Genomic DNA, 15,270 nt, shown 5'->3' on the forward strand with positions numbered 1-15,270 from the left:
AATACAATATAAACAATGATAGATGGGTAGTAATGAATTATGTGAATGTTTTTCACAAAGGGGTTCTGGTCACATAAAATAGACAACAAGAGTGAGGCTTGAGTTGTCTTTTGATGTCTCTCAGAACCATGAGGAGAAAAACATCCCTGTTATTGACTTTTTACCCATCTATAATTTTATGTTATGCATTGTCCCCAAAATCATCTGCCCCTACCTTCACCTATGGCGCAGGGGCAGAGGATAATGGGAGAGCTATACATAACATGCCATCTCCTCCCTGATGCAAGAGTGAAAAATAAGTATCTCATCTTCTATCCTTAACCAAAACCCAATACATTCCTGCCTTCTTCCCCCTCGTGCAGCTGTGCTTTATGCTAACAATCAAAGCAGACAAGCAGAAAAGTCAAGATGTGCTTTACGACATCACAATATTGGGTACTCAGTTTTGATATCAACTCTTGCTGTCATAGCAGTGGATTATAAAATTCAGAAACTGAAATAAATAATAGAGTCACTCATTGAGAGTCATAAATAAAATATAAAATTATAGTTCAGTAACAGTGAACTACAGGGTCGTTTTTCACTGAGAGGTTCTGAGTGACAGTTGTCTATGATGTCACTTAGAACCCTGAGGTGAAAAACATTCCCGTAAGTCACTTTTTAAGTTTCTATAATTGTATGTTATTTATTATCCCCCAAATCATCTGCACCTGCCTTCAAACACTGCTCAAGTGTAGACGATAATAGAAAAGCTATATAGATGACATGCACCCTCTCCTCCCTGACACAAATGTTAAAAATAAATACCCTACCTGCTATCCTTCACCTAAACCCACTACCTTCCCTGCCTTCTTTTCCCCTACTCAAAGCAGACAAGCAGAATTGCACTGACAGGCTCGCTGTATGCCCTGTCACCTGGCCTGGAATGCCTTTATGACATCACAACAGTTGATGATTAGTTTCGTTATCAACTGTTGTGATGTCATAACAAGCAGTTATGATTTTCAGAAACTGAAATAAACAAAAAAGGTTTTCTATAAGAGCTACAAATAACAAAATTGTATTTAATATACTTCTCTGTGGGTTTACATTAAGGCATATTAATATATCAATGTATTTAAATGTAATTCAGGGCTAGGCTAAGAATTTAATTTTATCTATATTTAAAACCAGTTACTTGTGTGTTTAGGCTTAGAATGAGGATTACAATATGTTTGTTATCTTGAAAAAATAAAATTATATAGAGAAGCAAAATAAGGTCAAGGTTATTTACTTAAAACAATGTAATTTAACTTATTGCAGGATTACAGTAACGGTTAGCTGACATTAATGTACGAAAATAAATTAAACATAAGATTGGGAAATAGTTAGCATTATGGTAAAGTTTAGTGTGAAATTAAGGTGATGAAGAAACTTGTATTGTTATGGTTAGGAACCCCACAAAGTAAAGCTGAAATGAAGTAAAAGTGGAGAGGTAAAGCCTGGAAAGTAGAGGTAGTGAAATAAAGTCACAAAACCTCATCATATTCTGCAAAGGCTGCTAGACAGTATCTGGGGCATTGAATAGCTTTTTCATCTGGAATTTGACCCTGCACCACTAATACGTCCTTTATTTCCACAGTAGGAAAGGGTTGCCACAAAATAACTATCTCACAGAGGAAAAGCTGTTTCCTCTGGAGCTTTACATCACTCCAAGAAGTCCCCAGCCATGACCTCTATGAAAATGCTAGTACTTAGGAAAAGTACTTCCACAAAAAATAATTCCCCTTTCTGAGTCTACCCAACTGTTTTATATCTCATAGCTTCTAGAGTGAAGAATCAACTTCCAGGAAACAGTTGTTTCCTTTGGTGCTTGAGGACACTCCACATGTTCCTACACTATTCCTCAAGTATATGTCTAGAGGAGTTTGAAACAACTCAGGACAAATTAACCCAAAACATAGATTACATGATAACGCTGATTTACTTGGGTATGGTGATCTTGTCTGATGACATGGGGTCCTAGCATCCGAAGTGCCCGACAATCCCTCCAACAAGCACAGACCTATCTTGATTGTTGTGTTTGTGGTGGTGCATTTTATTTTAAGACAAGTGAACACAGGAGCAGCTGCCACAGGTGGTTACCGGTAGACTCAACAGCCTTAGGATCATCATCCCCCACCTTTCTGCCTGTCCCCTCCCCCCCTTTTCTGACCCTGTTTTTGCTGTTTTTAGGACTCCATACACTTTAACGTTGCTGATCAGTTCTAAAGTGCATGTGATCTCTCTCCCAAACATGGTAACATTGGTCCCTACCCAATTGGCATATTGAATTTACTTCTAAGTCCCTAGTAAGGTGCACTAGAGGTGCCCAGGGCCTGTACATTAAAGGCTATGAGTGGTCCTGCAGCACTGGTTTTGCCACCCACAAGAGAAGCCTTTTAACCATGCCTCAGGCCTGCCATTGCAAGGCCTGTGTGTGCAGTTTCTTTGCCACTTTGACTTGGCATTTAAACTACTTGCCAAGCCTTAACCTTCACCTCCCCTTTTTCTACATATAAGTCACCCCTTTTTTTTAGGCCCTAGGTAGCCCATAGGGCAGGGTGCTATGTAAGTAAAAGGCAGGACATGTACTTATATGTTTTACATGTCCTGGTAGTGGAAGACCCACAAATTTGTTTTCCACTACTGCAAGGCCTTCTCCTCTCATAGGCCAGCATTAGAAATGCCCTTATATTCTATTAAGTAGTAGATTCTGTTCTGAAATGAGTAGCCCTGTCATGTTTATGATGGCCAGAATGGTAATAGAAAATCCTGCTTACTGGTGCTTACTGCTACTGCTTATTATTATTTTAGAAATGCCACTTTTAGAAAGTGGGCATTTCTCAACACTTACTGTCATCTGTGCCTTATAGCCTGACTCCAGTCCACATCTGGTCTGTGCTGGTTGACAGCTCCCCTTGTGCATTCCACCCAGACAGCCATAAACGAAGGACATTCAGTCACATCTGCATTCATCTGCATATTGAATGGGTCTCCCTGAGGAGGAAGGGTGAAGGGGCTCTCTCCTAAACTTCAAAGGCCAGTGGCCTGCCCTCGCACAAAGGACTGATAACCCCCCACAGGGATCCTGGCAAAAAGGTCTGGGCTGAAAGGGGAACTTGTGCACTTAAAAACACTCTTTGAAGTTTCCCCCACTTCAAAGGCATTTTGGATATTTAAACTGGGTCTCTGACCCCACCAAATAAGACACTTCTGGGCCTACATCTGGATTCTGTCAGAGGGACTGCCTGGCTGCCCAAAGGACTCATCGGGACTGCTTTGCTGGAAGGACTGCTGCTCTGCTTGTTGTTATGCTGCCTGTTGGCCCCTGACTCTGCTGAAAGGACTATGCCTTCCTCCAAAAGTGCTCTAGAAGGGCTTGGATTGAGCTTGCCTCCTGTTCTGATTCTCAGGGCAAACAAAGACTACATCTACTAGATTCTAGCTAGTTCATTGATTTCAGCAACTTCAGCACTGATGTTGCTGTCCAATGCTGCACCACTGCCTGCTCTGGCTCCGTGGTCCTCACCGAACGCAATGAAAGCGTGTTGCCAGGACGCCACTGATGTCCCACAGTGTAATTGCAGCACGGCAAAGTTGGCACATCATGTCTTGACCGACTGGATTCTTCTGCCCCACCGGGTAACAGGGAACTGGTGCCTGCCACCGACTATGCATTAGCTCCCCTGAAACCTGACGGAACTGATGCCTCACCTCCCCTGCTTTGCAGTACGGAATGGATGCCTCACCTCCCTGGACACCATAAGGGACTGATGCAGCACCGGCTCCAGTGACACCACCGACTCCGTGAAACATCTTTGGTTCTTCCTTTTCAAAGGTAGTGTGCTTGGGGTCTGTGCGACTCCATATCCGGTGCCAGTGGTATTGGACTATTGGGAACAACTCTGTCAATGAGGTAGTGATAGCCCAAGTTGGAGATATTGCATTTCTAAGTGCTTTATTGGGTTTTAATCTTTAAAAAATCTTATTTTGGCTTGTACATATTAGAATTTTTAAATTTTTACCTTACTTTATTCTAAGATAAAGATTATCTACTTTTCTAAACTTTTGTGGTGTACTTTTCTGGTGTTTTCACTGTGTTACTGTATGAGTTATTGCACAAATACTTTACACATTGCCTTCTAAGTTAAGCCTGACTCCTCTGTGCCAAGCCATGAGGGGGTGGGCACAGGATCATTTGGATTGTGTTGTGACTTATCCTGACTAGGATTGTGATCCCTACTTGGACAAGGGTGCAAACCTTGCCAACTAGAGATCCAATTTCTAACCGTTACAATCAACTCCAAACACCCCAGTGATTTTACCATTGAAATACTCTTCTATTTTTCATCAGAAATGGAAATTAAAAAAACAGTTTTACAGCAGGAATCTGACCCTGTGGATCAGCCTGAGAGGTAGTTCTCAAGGCTGCAGGTGGTAGGGATGAGAATTGTGAGAGCATAATTATCTATCAAATAGACTTCTTTGAGGAGCATGGTCCTGATCATGAGCCCTTGTGTACACCTGAGAAGATGGTAGAGTGTACTGAACTTTTGAGCATAGCAAGGCAAGCATATAATGCCCTGAAAATGTTCCAGTAAGCAAGATAGAATATCCCGCTTTTTGATAAACATATGGTTGTTTGATTACTTCAAGTTGCATGAAGGGCTTTTGGCAGCAGAGGCTAAAACATGGAATCAGATGCATAACATTGTGCAATATTTCCAGTACTGACTAAACAGTGACTGCATCAAGGGAATCCACTCCTTTTTCTTGCTCCTATCTCATGATAGACCTTCTGCTTGGTTGGAGTAACGTTCATAAACATCAGTTTCAATGCACTCATCAGAGGAATCATTTCTGAAAGTTGATGGGGTGGCTGGCAGCCCCTACGGGAGTGCTGATAAAACATATTGGTCTATTCAAATCACTCTTGTGTAAGCTGCACAAATTCTAACCTATGTGGGTCAGATATAATAATGAGTTATGTTGTCCTTGCACTACGCAAGGTGATGCAAAACAACACAATTCCTTAATTCTTTAATTAATTCATTTTCAGATTTACAAGGCCATGCAAGGGATGTTGGGCTCCATCTTGTGTTGCTTTGTAAAGCCATATAACACAATGCAGCAGTTTGTGCTGCATTAAGGTACATTTCTAGCTGAAATGTATTCCATGGTTGGAATATTGGTGTTCCTATACATCCACCAATGAATTTGGCAAATTTTCACACTTACAAAGGTTTGCATACCTGGAATTGCAACAAATCAGTATGTCTTCCTTGTGATGGTGTAACAAGGTGAGCAATCCTTTTTTCTCATTCATCATTTCCTCTTTCTATGTGTGATGCATTCTTCAATCCTCATAGAAAGAGGAAATACATCTTTGTATGTTTTTTGTTCAGTAAGGTATCCCGGGCTGTCTAAAAACAAACCTACCTGTAACTCATGCACCCTTGCACTATTTTAAAAGAGTGCCTGCATTTGTGCTAGGTAGCACACAGTGCTTCCATGCAAGTAATGCTGTTTCAACATTAACAGGTATGTTCCTTCAAAATGTTAAAAAGTTCAGCAGGCTTATGAGAGGTGCTTAATGACAGTAGTGAAGTTGAGGCATCATTCTTAATAATCTTTGTACCACTCAAAGTAGTAATGGATATTACCTCTGCACCCTAACAGGCTACCAGCTAGCAAATGAAAAGATGGTCCACTGGTCAACGCTGTACTTGGCAAGGAACTGCTGTCAGCTGTTCATTCCAAAGTTAAAAACGTATTGTGGCTGTTGGTTTTGATGGCCATACTTTTAACATTTCTTATTTTTTCAAAATAAACTACTAAATTGAGAGTTTATTTTTGAACAACAAACACTGAGTAGGACCCACAACCTGAGAGCATTCTCTCAAGGTGTGGGGATCTCTATTTTTTTCAATCCCTCAGTACCAGGTTTTCCTGGTAATGATGGACAGAAAGAAAAGTACATGCCCAACCTTTGACAGCTCCTGCTCCAGTTGGCCATTGGAGGAAACTTTCATCCGTGTATCCAAGGTGGGCTCCATCGACAGAAGGCTTACAGTCTGGCTTGTTATTCTGTTTGCATTTGAAACAAAACACCCTACCCATCACTTGAAAGCTAGTGAGCCTTTAGGCATCCCTACTGTAGCTCAGTTTCCTAACATAGACAACAATATGCTGAGGTTCCATCATTAGCTGCACAGGCCCATAAGTGTGCTTAGTTAGAGGGTAGATGAGCACAGAAAGTGTGTAGAAGATTGTCATGAGAGTTTAAGACCTCACAATCCATAATTAGCAAAAGCAGCTGAGGAACTTTGTGATGTCCTTGTTGTTGATTCAGCTGTACACAAGCCTAGATAGAGACACACAATATTAAGCATTTTGAGGCATTTAAGTGATTTGTTAAAAGGATTTGCCTCTGCAACTAGGTAAAAACAAAATTTTTCAGGCAAACATAGTTTAAGTAGATTTATTCCGATGACGAAAGGTAGGTTTTGCAGGTCGTAGTCCAGAGTCCACACTGGCCTGGAACTCCCGACCACACATTCTACAAAGATCCTTACCACAAAGCCATTCCATAAAGGGTCACAGCAATGCAATACAACATTATAGCAATGCCTTGCTGCATATATGACTTACCCCCTCCTTTTAATGAAAGCAAAAAGGGACAAAAACAAACTTAAAAAACTCTAGAAGAAACTGTTAACAATAATAGAACTAAAACCTAAATCTCCATGAATTTTACTTACCGAAAATACCACTATACATTTTCACCTTTCCCACCACTTTTCTCCACTATGTAGTCTTTTAGCCATATAGGTGGTTTCCTTTTCCTTTTACTCTCAAACATCTGACCATCCAAATTATCGTCATTAATCTCAACAACGTCTTTAAATTCTTTACTCACTTCCTCTGTCTCTCTGACATCTACGAAATCTTTATCACTTGTGCCAGGATTTTGAAGCATCATCTCATGCAAGGTATCTTCCATCCATTGGAAACTGTTTCTTGGTTCCTCCACATTATCTTTCCATACTTCTTGTGAACCTAAAGCCACTCTCCTCAAGTTCCACACTTTACCACTCGTTACCCTAATCGCATTTTTTTAAACTTCCACAACCATTTCTTGGTCAAAGAATTTACTTTTCCCTTCAGCAACCTTTCCAGGTTTTCTTATCCGCACCCAGATACCTACTTTAACATCGACCTGTTTGACACCACACTTAGAATAGTAGTACAGCTTACTTCTATTGTGTACATCAATTATTCTCTCCCTTACTTGCTCAGGTAACCAATTTTCTACAAAAATACCACCTAACCATCAAGGGATAACTTAAGTTCTAGGGTTTCTTCCTTCCATCAGAAGAGACAGGGAGAATCCACTACTATCATTAATTGTCATATGGTAGGCCCACACTGCCTTCATCACTTGCAATTCCCAATCCTCATAAGATGCTTCAGCAGATTGAAGTACTTCCTTTATCATATGATTAAACATTTCCACCGTGCAATTTCCACTATGATCAATAAGAATGTGGTCCTGTGCTTCAAATCTATTCATTCATAATACTTGTTATCCATTGTAGATACAAATTGGACCTCATTATCACTTAGAATGGTGGAAGGTATACCTTCTGATACAAAAAGGGCATCTTAAAACCTAATAACAGAGTCAGTATCTGCCTTGGCAACAATTTCTACCACAGGTCATCTGATAAAAAGATCTATGAGCACAATAATACATTTCTGTGCACTACCCAATGCTCCCATCAAATCTATCACTACATAGGGGGTCTCAAGGTGCATGAGGATTAGTTTGAAAAGCTAATTGTTGGCACTCCCTAACATATCTTTGTACAGCAGCTTCCACTCCCGGCCACCAGAAAGTTTTTTTCACAGCTGATTTAGTCCTTACCTCCCCAAAATGTCCTTCATGGCAAAGGTGTATTATATCATTTCTTAAACTTTTCGGAGGGACAATCCTGTCCCGCCTAAGTATTACTGCATTATCTTTCTATAGTTCAGATATAACTTCCCAAAATGATTTCTCCTTAATGCTAAATTTGTCCTTCCTAGGCCAACCATTCTGGATAAACTTGGACATTTCAGTCAAAATCAAAACCTGATATTCTGCATTCCACTGCTTTCGCTTTATGGCAGGCAACCCACAATAATAAACTAATGCCACTTGGAAATCATCTCATGCATCACCCTCACACTCTTCTAAAGGAGCCGGTAAATGTAATAAACAATCAGCATCAATGTTGTCTTTCCCAGGTACATAAATGACTTTGTAAATGTAATCTTGCATTCTCATGGATAGTCTAGCCAGTCTTGCAGAAGCATTCCCCATCCCTTCAGTAGTTAACATCTTCACTAAGTGCTTATGATCACATTGTATAATCAGAGGCTTTCTTCATATAAATGTTCTAAAATGGTTCAAAGCCCATGTACATGCCAGAGCTTCTCTTTCTATTAATGGGTATTTTTCCTCAGCCGGAGTTAAGGATCTTGAAGCAAAGGAAATCCCTGTTTCAGCACCATCATTATTATTCTGCAATAAAACTGCCCCAAACACATGTTACTTGCATCAATAGTAATGATATTATTTCCTTCTGGATCAAAACTGCCTAAACTAGCAGCATTAGAAATGTGCAATTTAACTTTCTTGAAACCCTCTTAACAATTACTTGTCCATTCAAATTTTGTTCTGTTTTTCAACAATTGCCTGATATTATAGGTACACTCCGAAAACCTGGGAATGCATTGTGCACAGTATTCTGCCATGCCAAGAAAGGACCTGACCTCATCCGTGTTGCTCAGTGCCGTGGATTATGTAGTAGCATTGACCAGAGACAGTTGAGGCTTGACCCCGCCATCTCCAATTACATGTCCCAGGTATGTTACAAACCTTTCTGCACACTTGCATTTTGAATGTTACAATGTTCTCATTTAGATGGCAAAGGTCCACACATAACCTAACTTTCCCATTTCTGCCACATACTATGACTAAAGGAGAAATTAATTTGGAAGATTTTGTGGGTTCAATCACTCCCAAACTCCCCAATATATCTAATTAGTTGAAAACGTCCTCCCTTACTGGTATAGGTACATTTCTGACCTTATGGATTTTAGGGTTAGCATTCTTTTTGAGGATTGCCTTGTGTTCGAAACCTTGTAATTTTCCCAAGATCTTACTAAACAACTTAGGAAATTTGTTCAGCATGGCCGACCCAACCGGAACTCCCTCATCCAATATTAACACTTTCTCTATGCTATTTGGGTCAAGAGTAATGTGAAGGCTTCCTTGATCATGCCATCCAAGTACAGATGGCCCCCTCTTTGCTACATACAGCTTGCCTTTAGCTGTTCTGTTTTAAATCTTAAAATTAATCATCTTTATCCTAACAAATCAATTTTTTCACCTCTATAGCTCTCAGGTTGTATATCTGGTTCACATAAATTCGCACCATTTTTTTTTACTGAAATTGTTTTCCCAAATTTCCTCACTTACTATCATGTATGGTGTGCCTCAATCAACAAATCTTGAGCATCACACCACCTATTGATACGTTACAATCAGGTTTGCTCTTTACTATTTTGTTGTCTATGCTTAAAATGATTTGTTCCTTTAAACTCATTACATTTGAGGACTTCAAGTTTGAATTTTGCTCTTCGTCTTCTGAAGTCTTGGACTCCTCAAGGATACACTTAATATTATTCTTCCTTCTTCTGCAGACTTTTTCAAAATGCCCAATGACACCACAATTTCTACACCTCCATTTTATAGTGCCCGTGATTTGCTGTATGTCAAATGCTCTTTACTGCCACATCTGAAACATCTAAATCCTTCTCTTCCTGCTTTTACTTTGCTTGCCTTACGATTCATCCTTCCTAAGAACAGACAATTTAACAACTGTTTCCTGTTCTTTCTCTCCCTGTCGAAAGCATTGGCACATCTACCTGACATTTCCTCCTTACTGATAATAGCTAAAATGTCATCTAAAGACGAGTCCCCATTTAACGCAAACTTTCTTGAATCACTGGGCTGCATGTATGCATCACAACTTGATCTCTTATAAGATCTTCTTGCAATATCCAAAATTTACAGTCAAGTGCTAATTTTTTTAAAATATGTAACAAAATCGTCAATAGCTTCATTTTTTTCCTGTTTTCTCTGGAAAAATTTGTAACATGTTATACCTAAGCAAACCTTTGGTTCAACATATGTATCTAAATCTTTCATTGCTGCTTCAAACACATTTATGTCACCAATAATAACCGCTTTAGTCATGCGATTGTGCATTTTTAGGCCATGTGGGCCTAAAAAATGAAGTAAAATGCTCTTCCTTTGTTCTGGTGCCATGTCTGTTCCATCCCCAATAGTTTCAACATAATTTGTGAAATACTCCTTCCAGTCAGTCCAAGGTGTTAGGGGTTCAGCCCCAGTAGCCCAAAATTCATGCAGCAGATGTATTGCAAAGATTTGTTGTGCCATAGTACTCAATAACAAGGATAAAAAAATAATGGACCTTATAACAAATGTCTTCCCAAGGTTAGAAGAGTTCCGAAGCATTGCTAAGTTATTTATGGAGTGGAATTTGTAGGAGGACGAAAGAAAAACACAAACGACCTCCCCTTCCATTACTTCTGTCCTTCAAGATTTATATCTTCACTGAAAACCATATGCATTAGGCCTATAACTAATTTACTGATGTGCACTCTAAATCTAGTGTCCTTTATTCATAAATGATTGTAGCTTGAGCTTATGGACTGTTTAAAGCGAGAGTATCACTGTGATGCTTGACTGTTGAAGGTGAGCATATCACCGTGATGCTCTGTGACATGCACCTGCACTTAAAAAATCAGAATATTTAAGGGGTGTGCACATCACCACCATGACACACTGTTAAAACTGAGGAGTTTTAGTAGTTCTTAGCACTGTAGTTAAGCGGTTAGCGCATCACCGCCAGGACTCGCTGCAGAAACTGAAGAAACTTAGGGCCAGATGTAGCAAAGGGTTTTTCCCATTCTGTGTCAATGGGAAAATGTGTTCGCACATATGGCCCTTAATAGTTATGGGTGAGGGTATCACTGCGATGCTTAATGACACGCTGGGCAAGTAGAGCAATTAATCCACCTCGTTATGTGTCCATAGATGTTATTTTGTGAAGCCGATAGCTTCCTGATGATTGGAACAATCAGGCGTCATGAGTATGGCGAATGGTGATGGCGCCTTCAGGCCTTTGTATTTAGTAAGTTCCATGCACACACATGCAATTTATGTGTGCTGCATTCCAATCTCCATATATACGCATCAGATCAGGCGCATGGTGAGCGGCAATGGCAGTTCGCCTGGATCTAACTCCACATGCCTCCAACTTCAAAAGACACTGTATGCCTGGATCCAACTCCACGCACCTCCAACTTCAAAGAACAACAGTATGTGCATGATAAACAGCAGACCTCAAGTAAGATACTTTTTGTAGAAAAGCAAATACACGTAATAATGTTACTTTCAGGATCGCGTTTCTGCTGGTTATAAGTAATTTCAGCCCAAATTAGTTTTCCAGAATGCTTTCCAATTTCACTCTGAACCATTGTAAATATGCACCAATTTAATAGTCCTAAGAGATAAAAAACAAAAAGCAGTAGAAGATAGTTTTCTTCTCCACTTCATCGCCAATTTTGTTGTGTACAAATCATCTCAAGCAAAGGTAGGTTTAAGTAGATTTATTCTGGTAATGGAAGGTAGGTCTTGCAGGTCGTAGTCCGGAATCCACACTGGCCTGGGACTCCCGACCACACATTCTGCAAAGAGACTTACCACATAGCCATTCCATAAAGGGCCACTTCAATACAATACAACATTATACCAATGCCCTGCTGCATATATAACACTCAGCAACTGCAAGTGTACTGGAAATATGTAGGGTAAACTGATGGGATGAGTGGCGATGTTGCTACAGCCCTAGTCTAAATAACTTCTATCTACACTGATGGAATTGCTGACAGCTAATACAACCACTTGACCTGCTTTAGCAGCAAGGGAGGATGAGAGGATGAGAAGGTCTCCAGTATTGGCAGTGCATCTGGGGGCTCTGGGTCTCCCTCTACAAGAGACAGGAGAAACCAAAGTGGAGAAGACTAGACCAATGTAATCCAGTGAATAGCCAAAGGAGCCCCTCTGACCGGAGAAAGTTGCAAATAGTGTCCATTGGTATATACCACATTATTGTTTGCCATTTATTGTTTATTTTAAATACGCATAGGTTTGGTTTATTTGTGAATACTCTTGAACCATTAGCTTCATTTTCTTTTCACCTTCATATACTGTATCACGACTGGTAAATTAAAAGTTGTATATGGTTATAATGGCATAATTAGTATTGCATTTCAGTTATGCTTTACTTTAGATAAAAAGTACCTACAAATAAGTGTTAGTCACATCGCTCTGGCATGCACTTTCTTCTGGCACTCTAGCTGCATTCTGTCCTGGACTAGCCTCTGGGGTGGAGATCCTCCTCATCATCTGATTTGACAATGTCCATTTTAACTGAGGGTTCTTCCCTCATTTTAATATTGTCTAATTCACACATTTGATTATTGTCATGCAACATATAACTGTATTACATTCAAATGATCCTCCGTTTTTATGCAGACCTCTGAGACTTCCTTTCACAAGTCCACATGACCTTTCAATAATGCCCCTTGGCTGCTTGCAGGAAGCAGTTTCCCTATTTTCTCTTGGTGTATGAGTATTTAGAAATGACATTATAGTCAGTGGATGTAAGGCATACACACTATCACCTAAAACATTTGTGCATTTCTAAAATCTTTGCACTATGATGGCTAGAGAAATTAACTTGAGGTGTTGTGAATTACCAAGAAACTGCATAGGAGCTGTGGAAACTCCAAGGACATCGTGCTTCTTTGTTTGTGATCATGCACATAGGATTAGACATCATACAAATGTTGCATGAATGCTAACTTTACCTGTTCCTTTACTGATATACACTGCCAAGGTGCGAGTGACAGCATAATGGAACACCGTAAACGTCTATACTTAGTGTTAATTGATGAAAATATGCAATGCAATAAAATTGCACCCTCTTATTCTGTGTCACTGTGGGGCAATATAATATGTGATCTGGAAGTGCATTCATGACAACAGTACATCAAAATGTTAGGCAATCCTCTTGATAGAATGCTTGTTGATATGCCACCAACAACTGCTACAATACCCAGGAAGCTTCCAGATGCAAGTAAATATAAGCGATATAAGACCTCTCGTGTGTAGGGATTGCCTGGTTATGATGAGTGTGCATAACATGTGACGAAGTCCATCTTAGTACTTAGCATGGGTCTGTATTTCTATTTGATTGAATAAGGTCAACCTGTGTCTGAAAATCAGACCCCTCCTCCTCCTATGTCTCCTCTTCTGGGCTGTTAGTATGTGCATCCTCCTCATCATTGCCTAGATTGTTGTCATTCTGAAATGTTCCTGCATTTGGGGCAGTACTTTATTTGTAAAATACTAAGTGCCGGTGCCCAAAGTCCTGCTCAGAGACTTGTGACTGGTGCTATAAAATGTCAGAGTGTGAATGTCAAGGGTGCACAGTCCTAAATCCACCTCAGGCGTCTTTAAGTCACTGCCAGGCAGTCCCCGGCCCCTTATCTCACTCTTTCATGTTTCTGCTTTATCCCTTGGTGAGGGATTCTCTCTATTTCTTTTCTGCTGTCTTTTTGTTTTGTTTGTTTTTGACCTCTGTTGGTCTCCTGAAATGTCTGATGTGGAGAAATAAGTGCTGGTCCCCAAAAATAAGTGCCAGTGCCCCCACCGGCAACCACAGGCTGAAATTAATCACTGATTTTGTGTCCCCTTTTATACTTTGTACCTATCGACTACCTGATTCCAGTTGCTGGTATTTGACAAACACAGTTTGCTGCTTTTGTGATCATTTGCAACTGGTTTATGATTTACTAATGATCTGTACATCAGGTGTAAATTTTGCACTGACTGTATTTTGCTATAATACCTAACCACTGGGTTTCAAGCTAAGTTAAAACAAGCTGACTCACCCTACAAAATGATTGATATATTCACAATTGTGCTCTATATGTCCACCCTCTAAATTTTGAGTGCAACATATTACGTTATGTGCAGAAAGGAAGTACATTTGTTAGATCTAAAAGCACTGGCTGAACAGTGAGATACTGACTCCCATTATGTGTTTCAGTAACCTCTGAGGTTCTTCCCATCCACCACCCAGTGGCGGCTGGCTTTTATTTACAGCAGGGGAGCAGGGCCGGGGGGCACAATACAAAATACACAATTACAATTACTTACCTGCAGGTGTCTTCCTCAGGGCATCCAACACAGTAGCAGGAAACAGCACAAACAAATCCTAACCAGCATAATAGCAGCATCAGGATTGGTAGGAGCGGACTCTCTCAGTGTTCACAAGAGCGCTGGAGGCTTGTGCTTTCTGTAACCCAGCTGTCTTAAGACAGCTGGGTTAGAGCAGTTTAAAGTGCACAGGTCAAGACGGCCAGCCAAAAGGACATGCACACTTTAAACAAGTGCACAGCTCCCTGCTGCCACACTGCAGCAATTGCTCCGCCCCGTCCTGACACTCGGTTCAGGACGGGGTGCTGAAAAATAAAATGGTAATAAAGAAAGTTTATTACTATTTTATTTTTTATCCTGGCAGCATTTTGGGGGTCATTTTTTAGTGGTGTGACAGTTGTCTGTTCACATGGAGGGGCTGCCCCTGCTACCACCTCTCAAGTAGAATTTGGACTGCTCAACTTAGCTACTCTACTGATCGGTGTCTCAAGGGCTGTACTTGGTCCTCGGTTTGGGGTTGTACAGTTGAATAAATCCATTGGACGCCAGTGGTAAAATGCCGTTATTGTTACAATTAGAGCCCAGTAACCTGTGACTGCCATTTGACACCTGAAACATTCCCCACACTGACTTTCCTCTAATATTTGTGGGTTTATGTTGGAGCACAGTCTGGCTTTGATTAACAATATATCTTGGCATGTTAAGCAAAATAGGAAGATGTGCATTTCTCTTACTGGGACACGACTGAAATTTGAAAATCCTAGACCTTTGGATGCCAATGGCTTTTTGCTTTAGGTGCCAGACGGGTATAACTGCTGGCATTTTCAAGCCAGTTACTTGTTCAGCCTCAGAACATCAAGGAACATTTCCAAATCTGCGCTAAGGAG

The sequence above is a fragment of the Pleurodeles waltl genome, chromosome 1_2, assembly GCF_031143425.1.
Source record: "Pleurodeles waltl isolate 20211129_DDA chromosome 1_2, aPleWal1.hap1.20221129, whole genome shotgun sequence".
Classification (NCBI taxonomy): Eukaryota; Metazoa; Chordata; class Amphibia; order Caudata; family Salamandridae; genus Pleurodeles; species Pleurodeles waltl.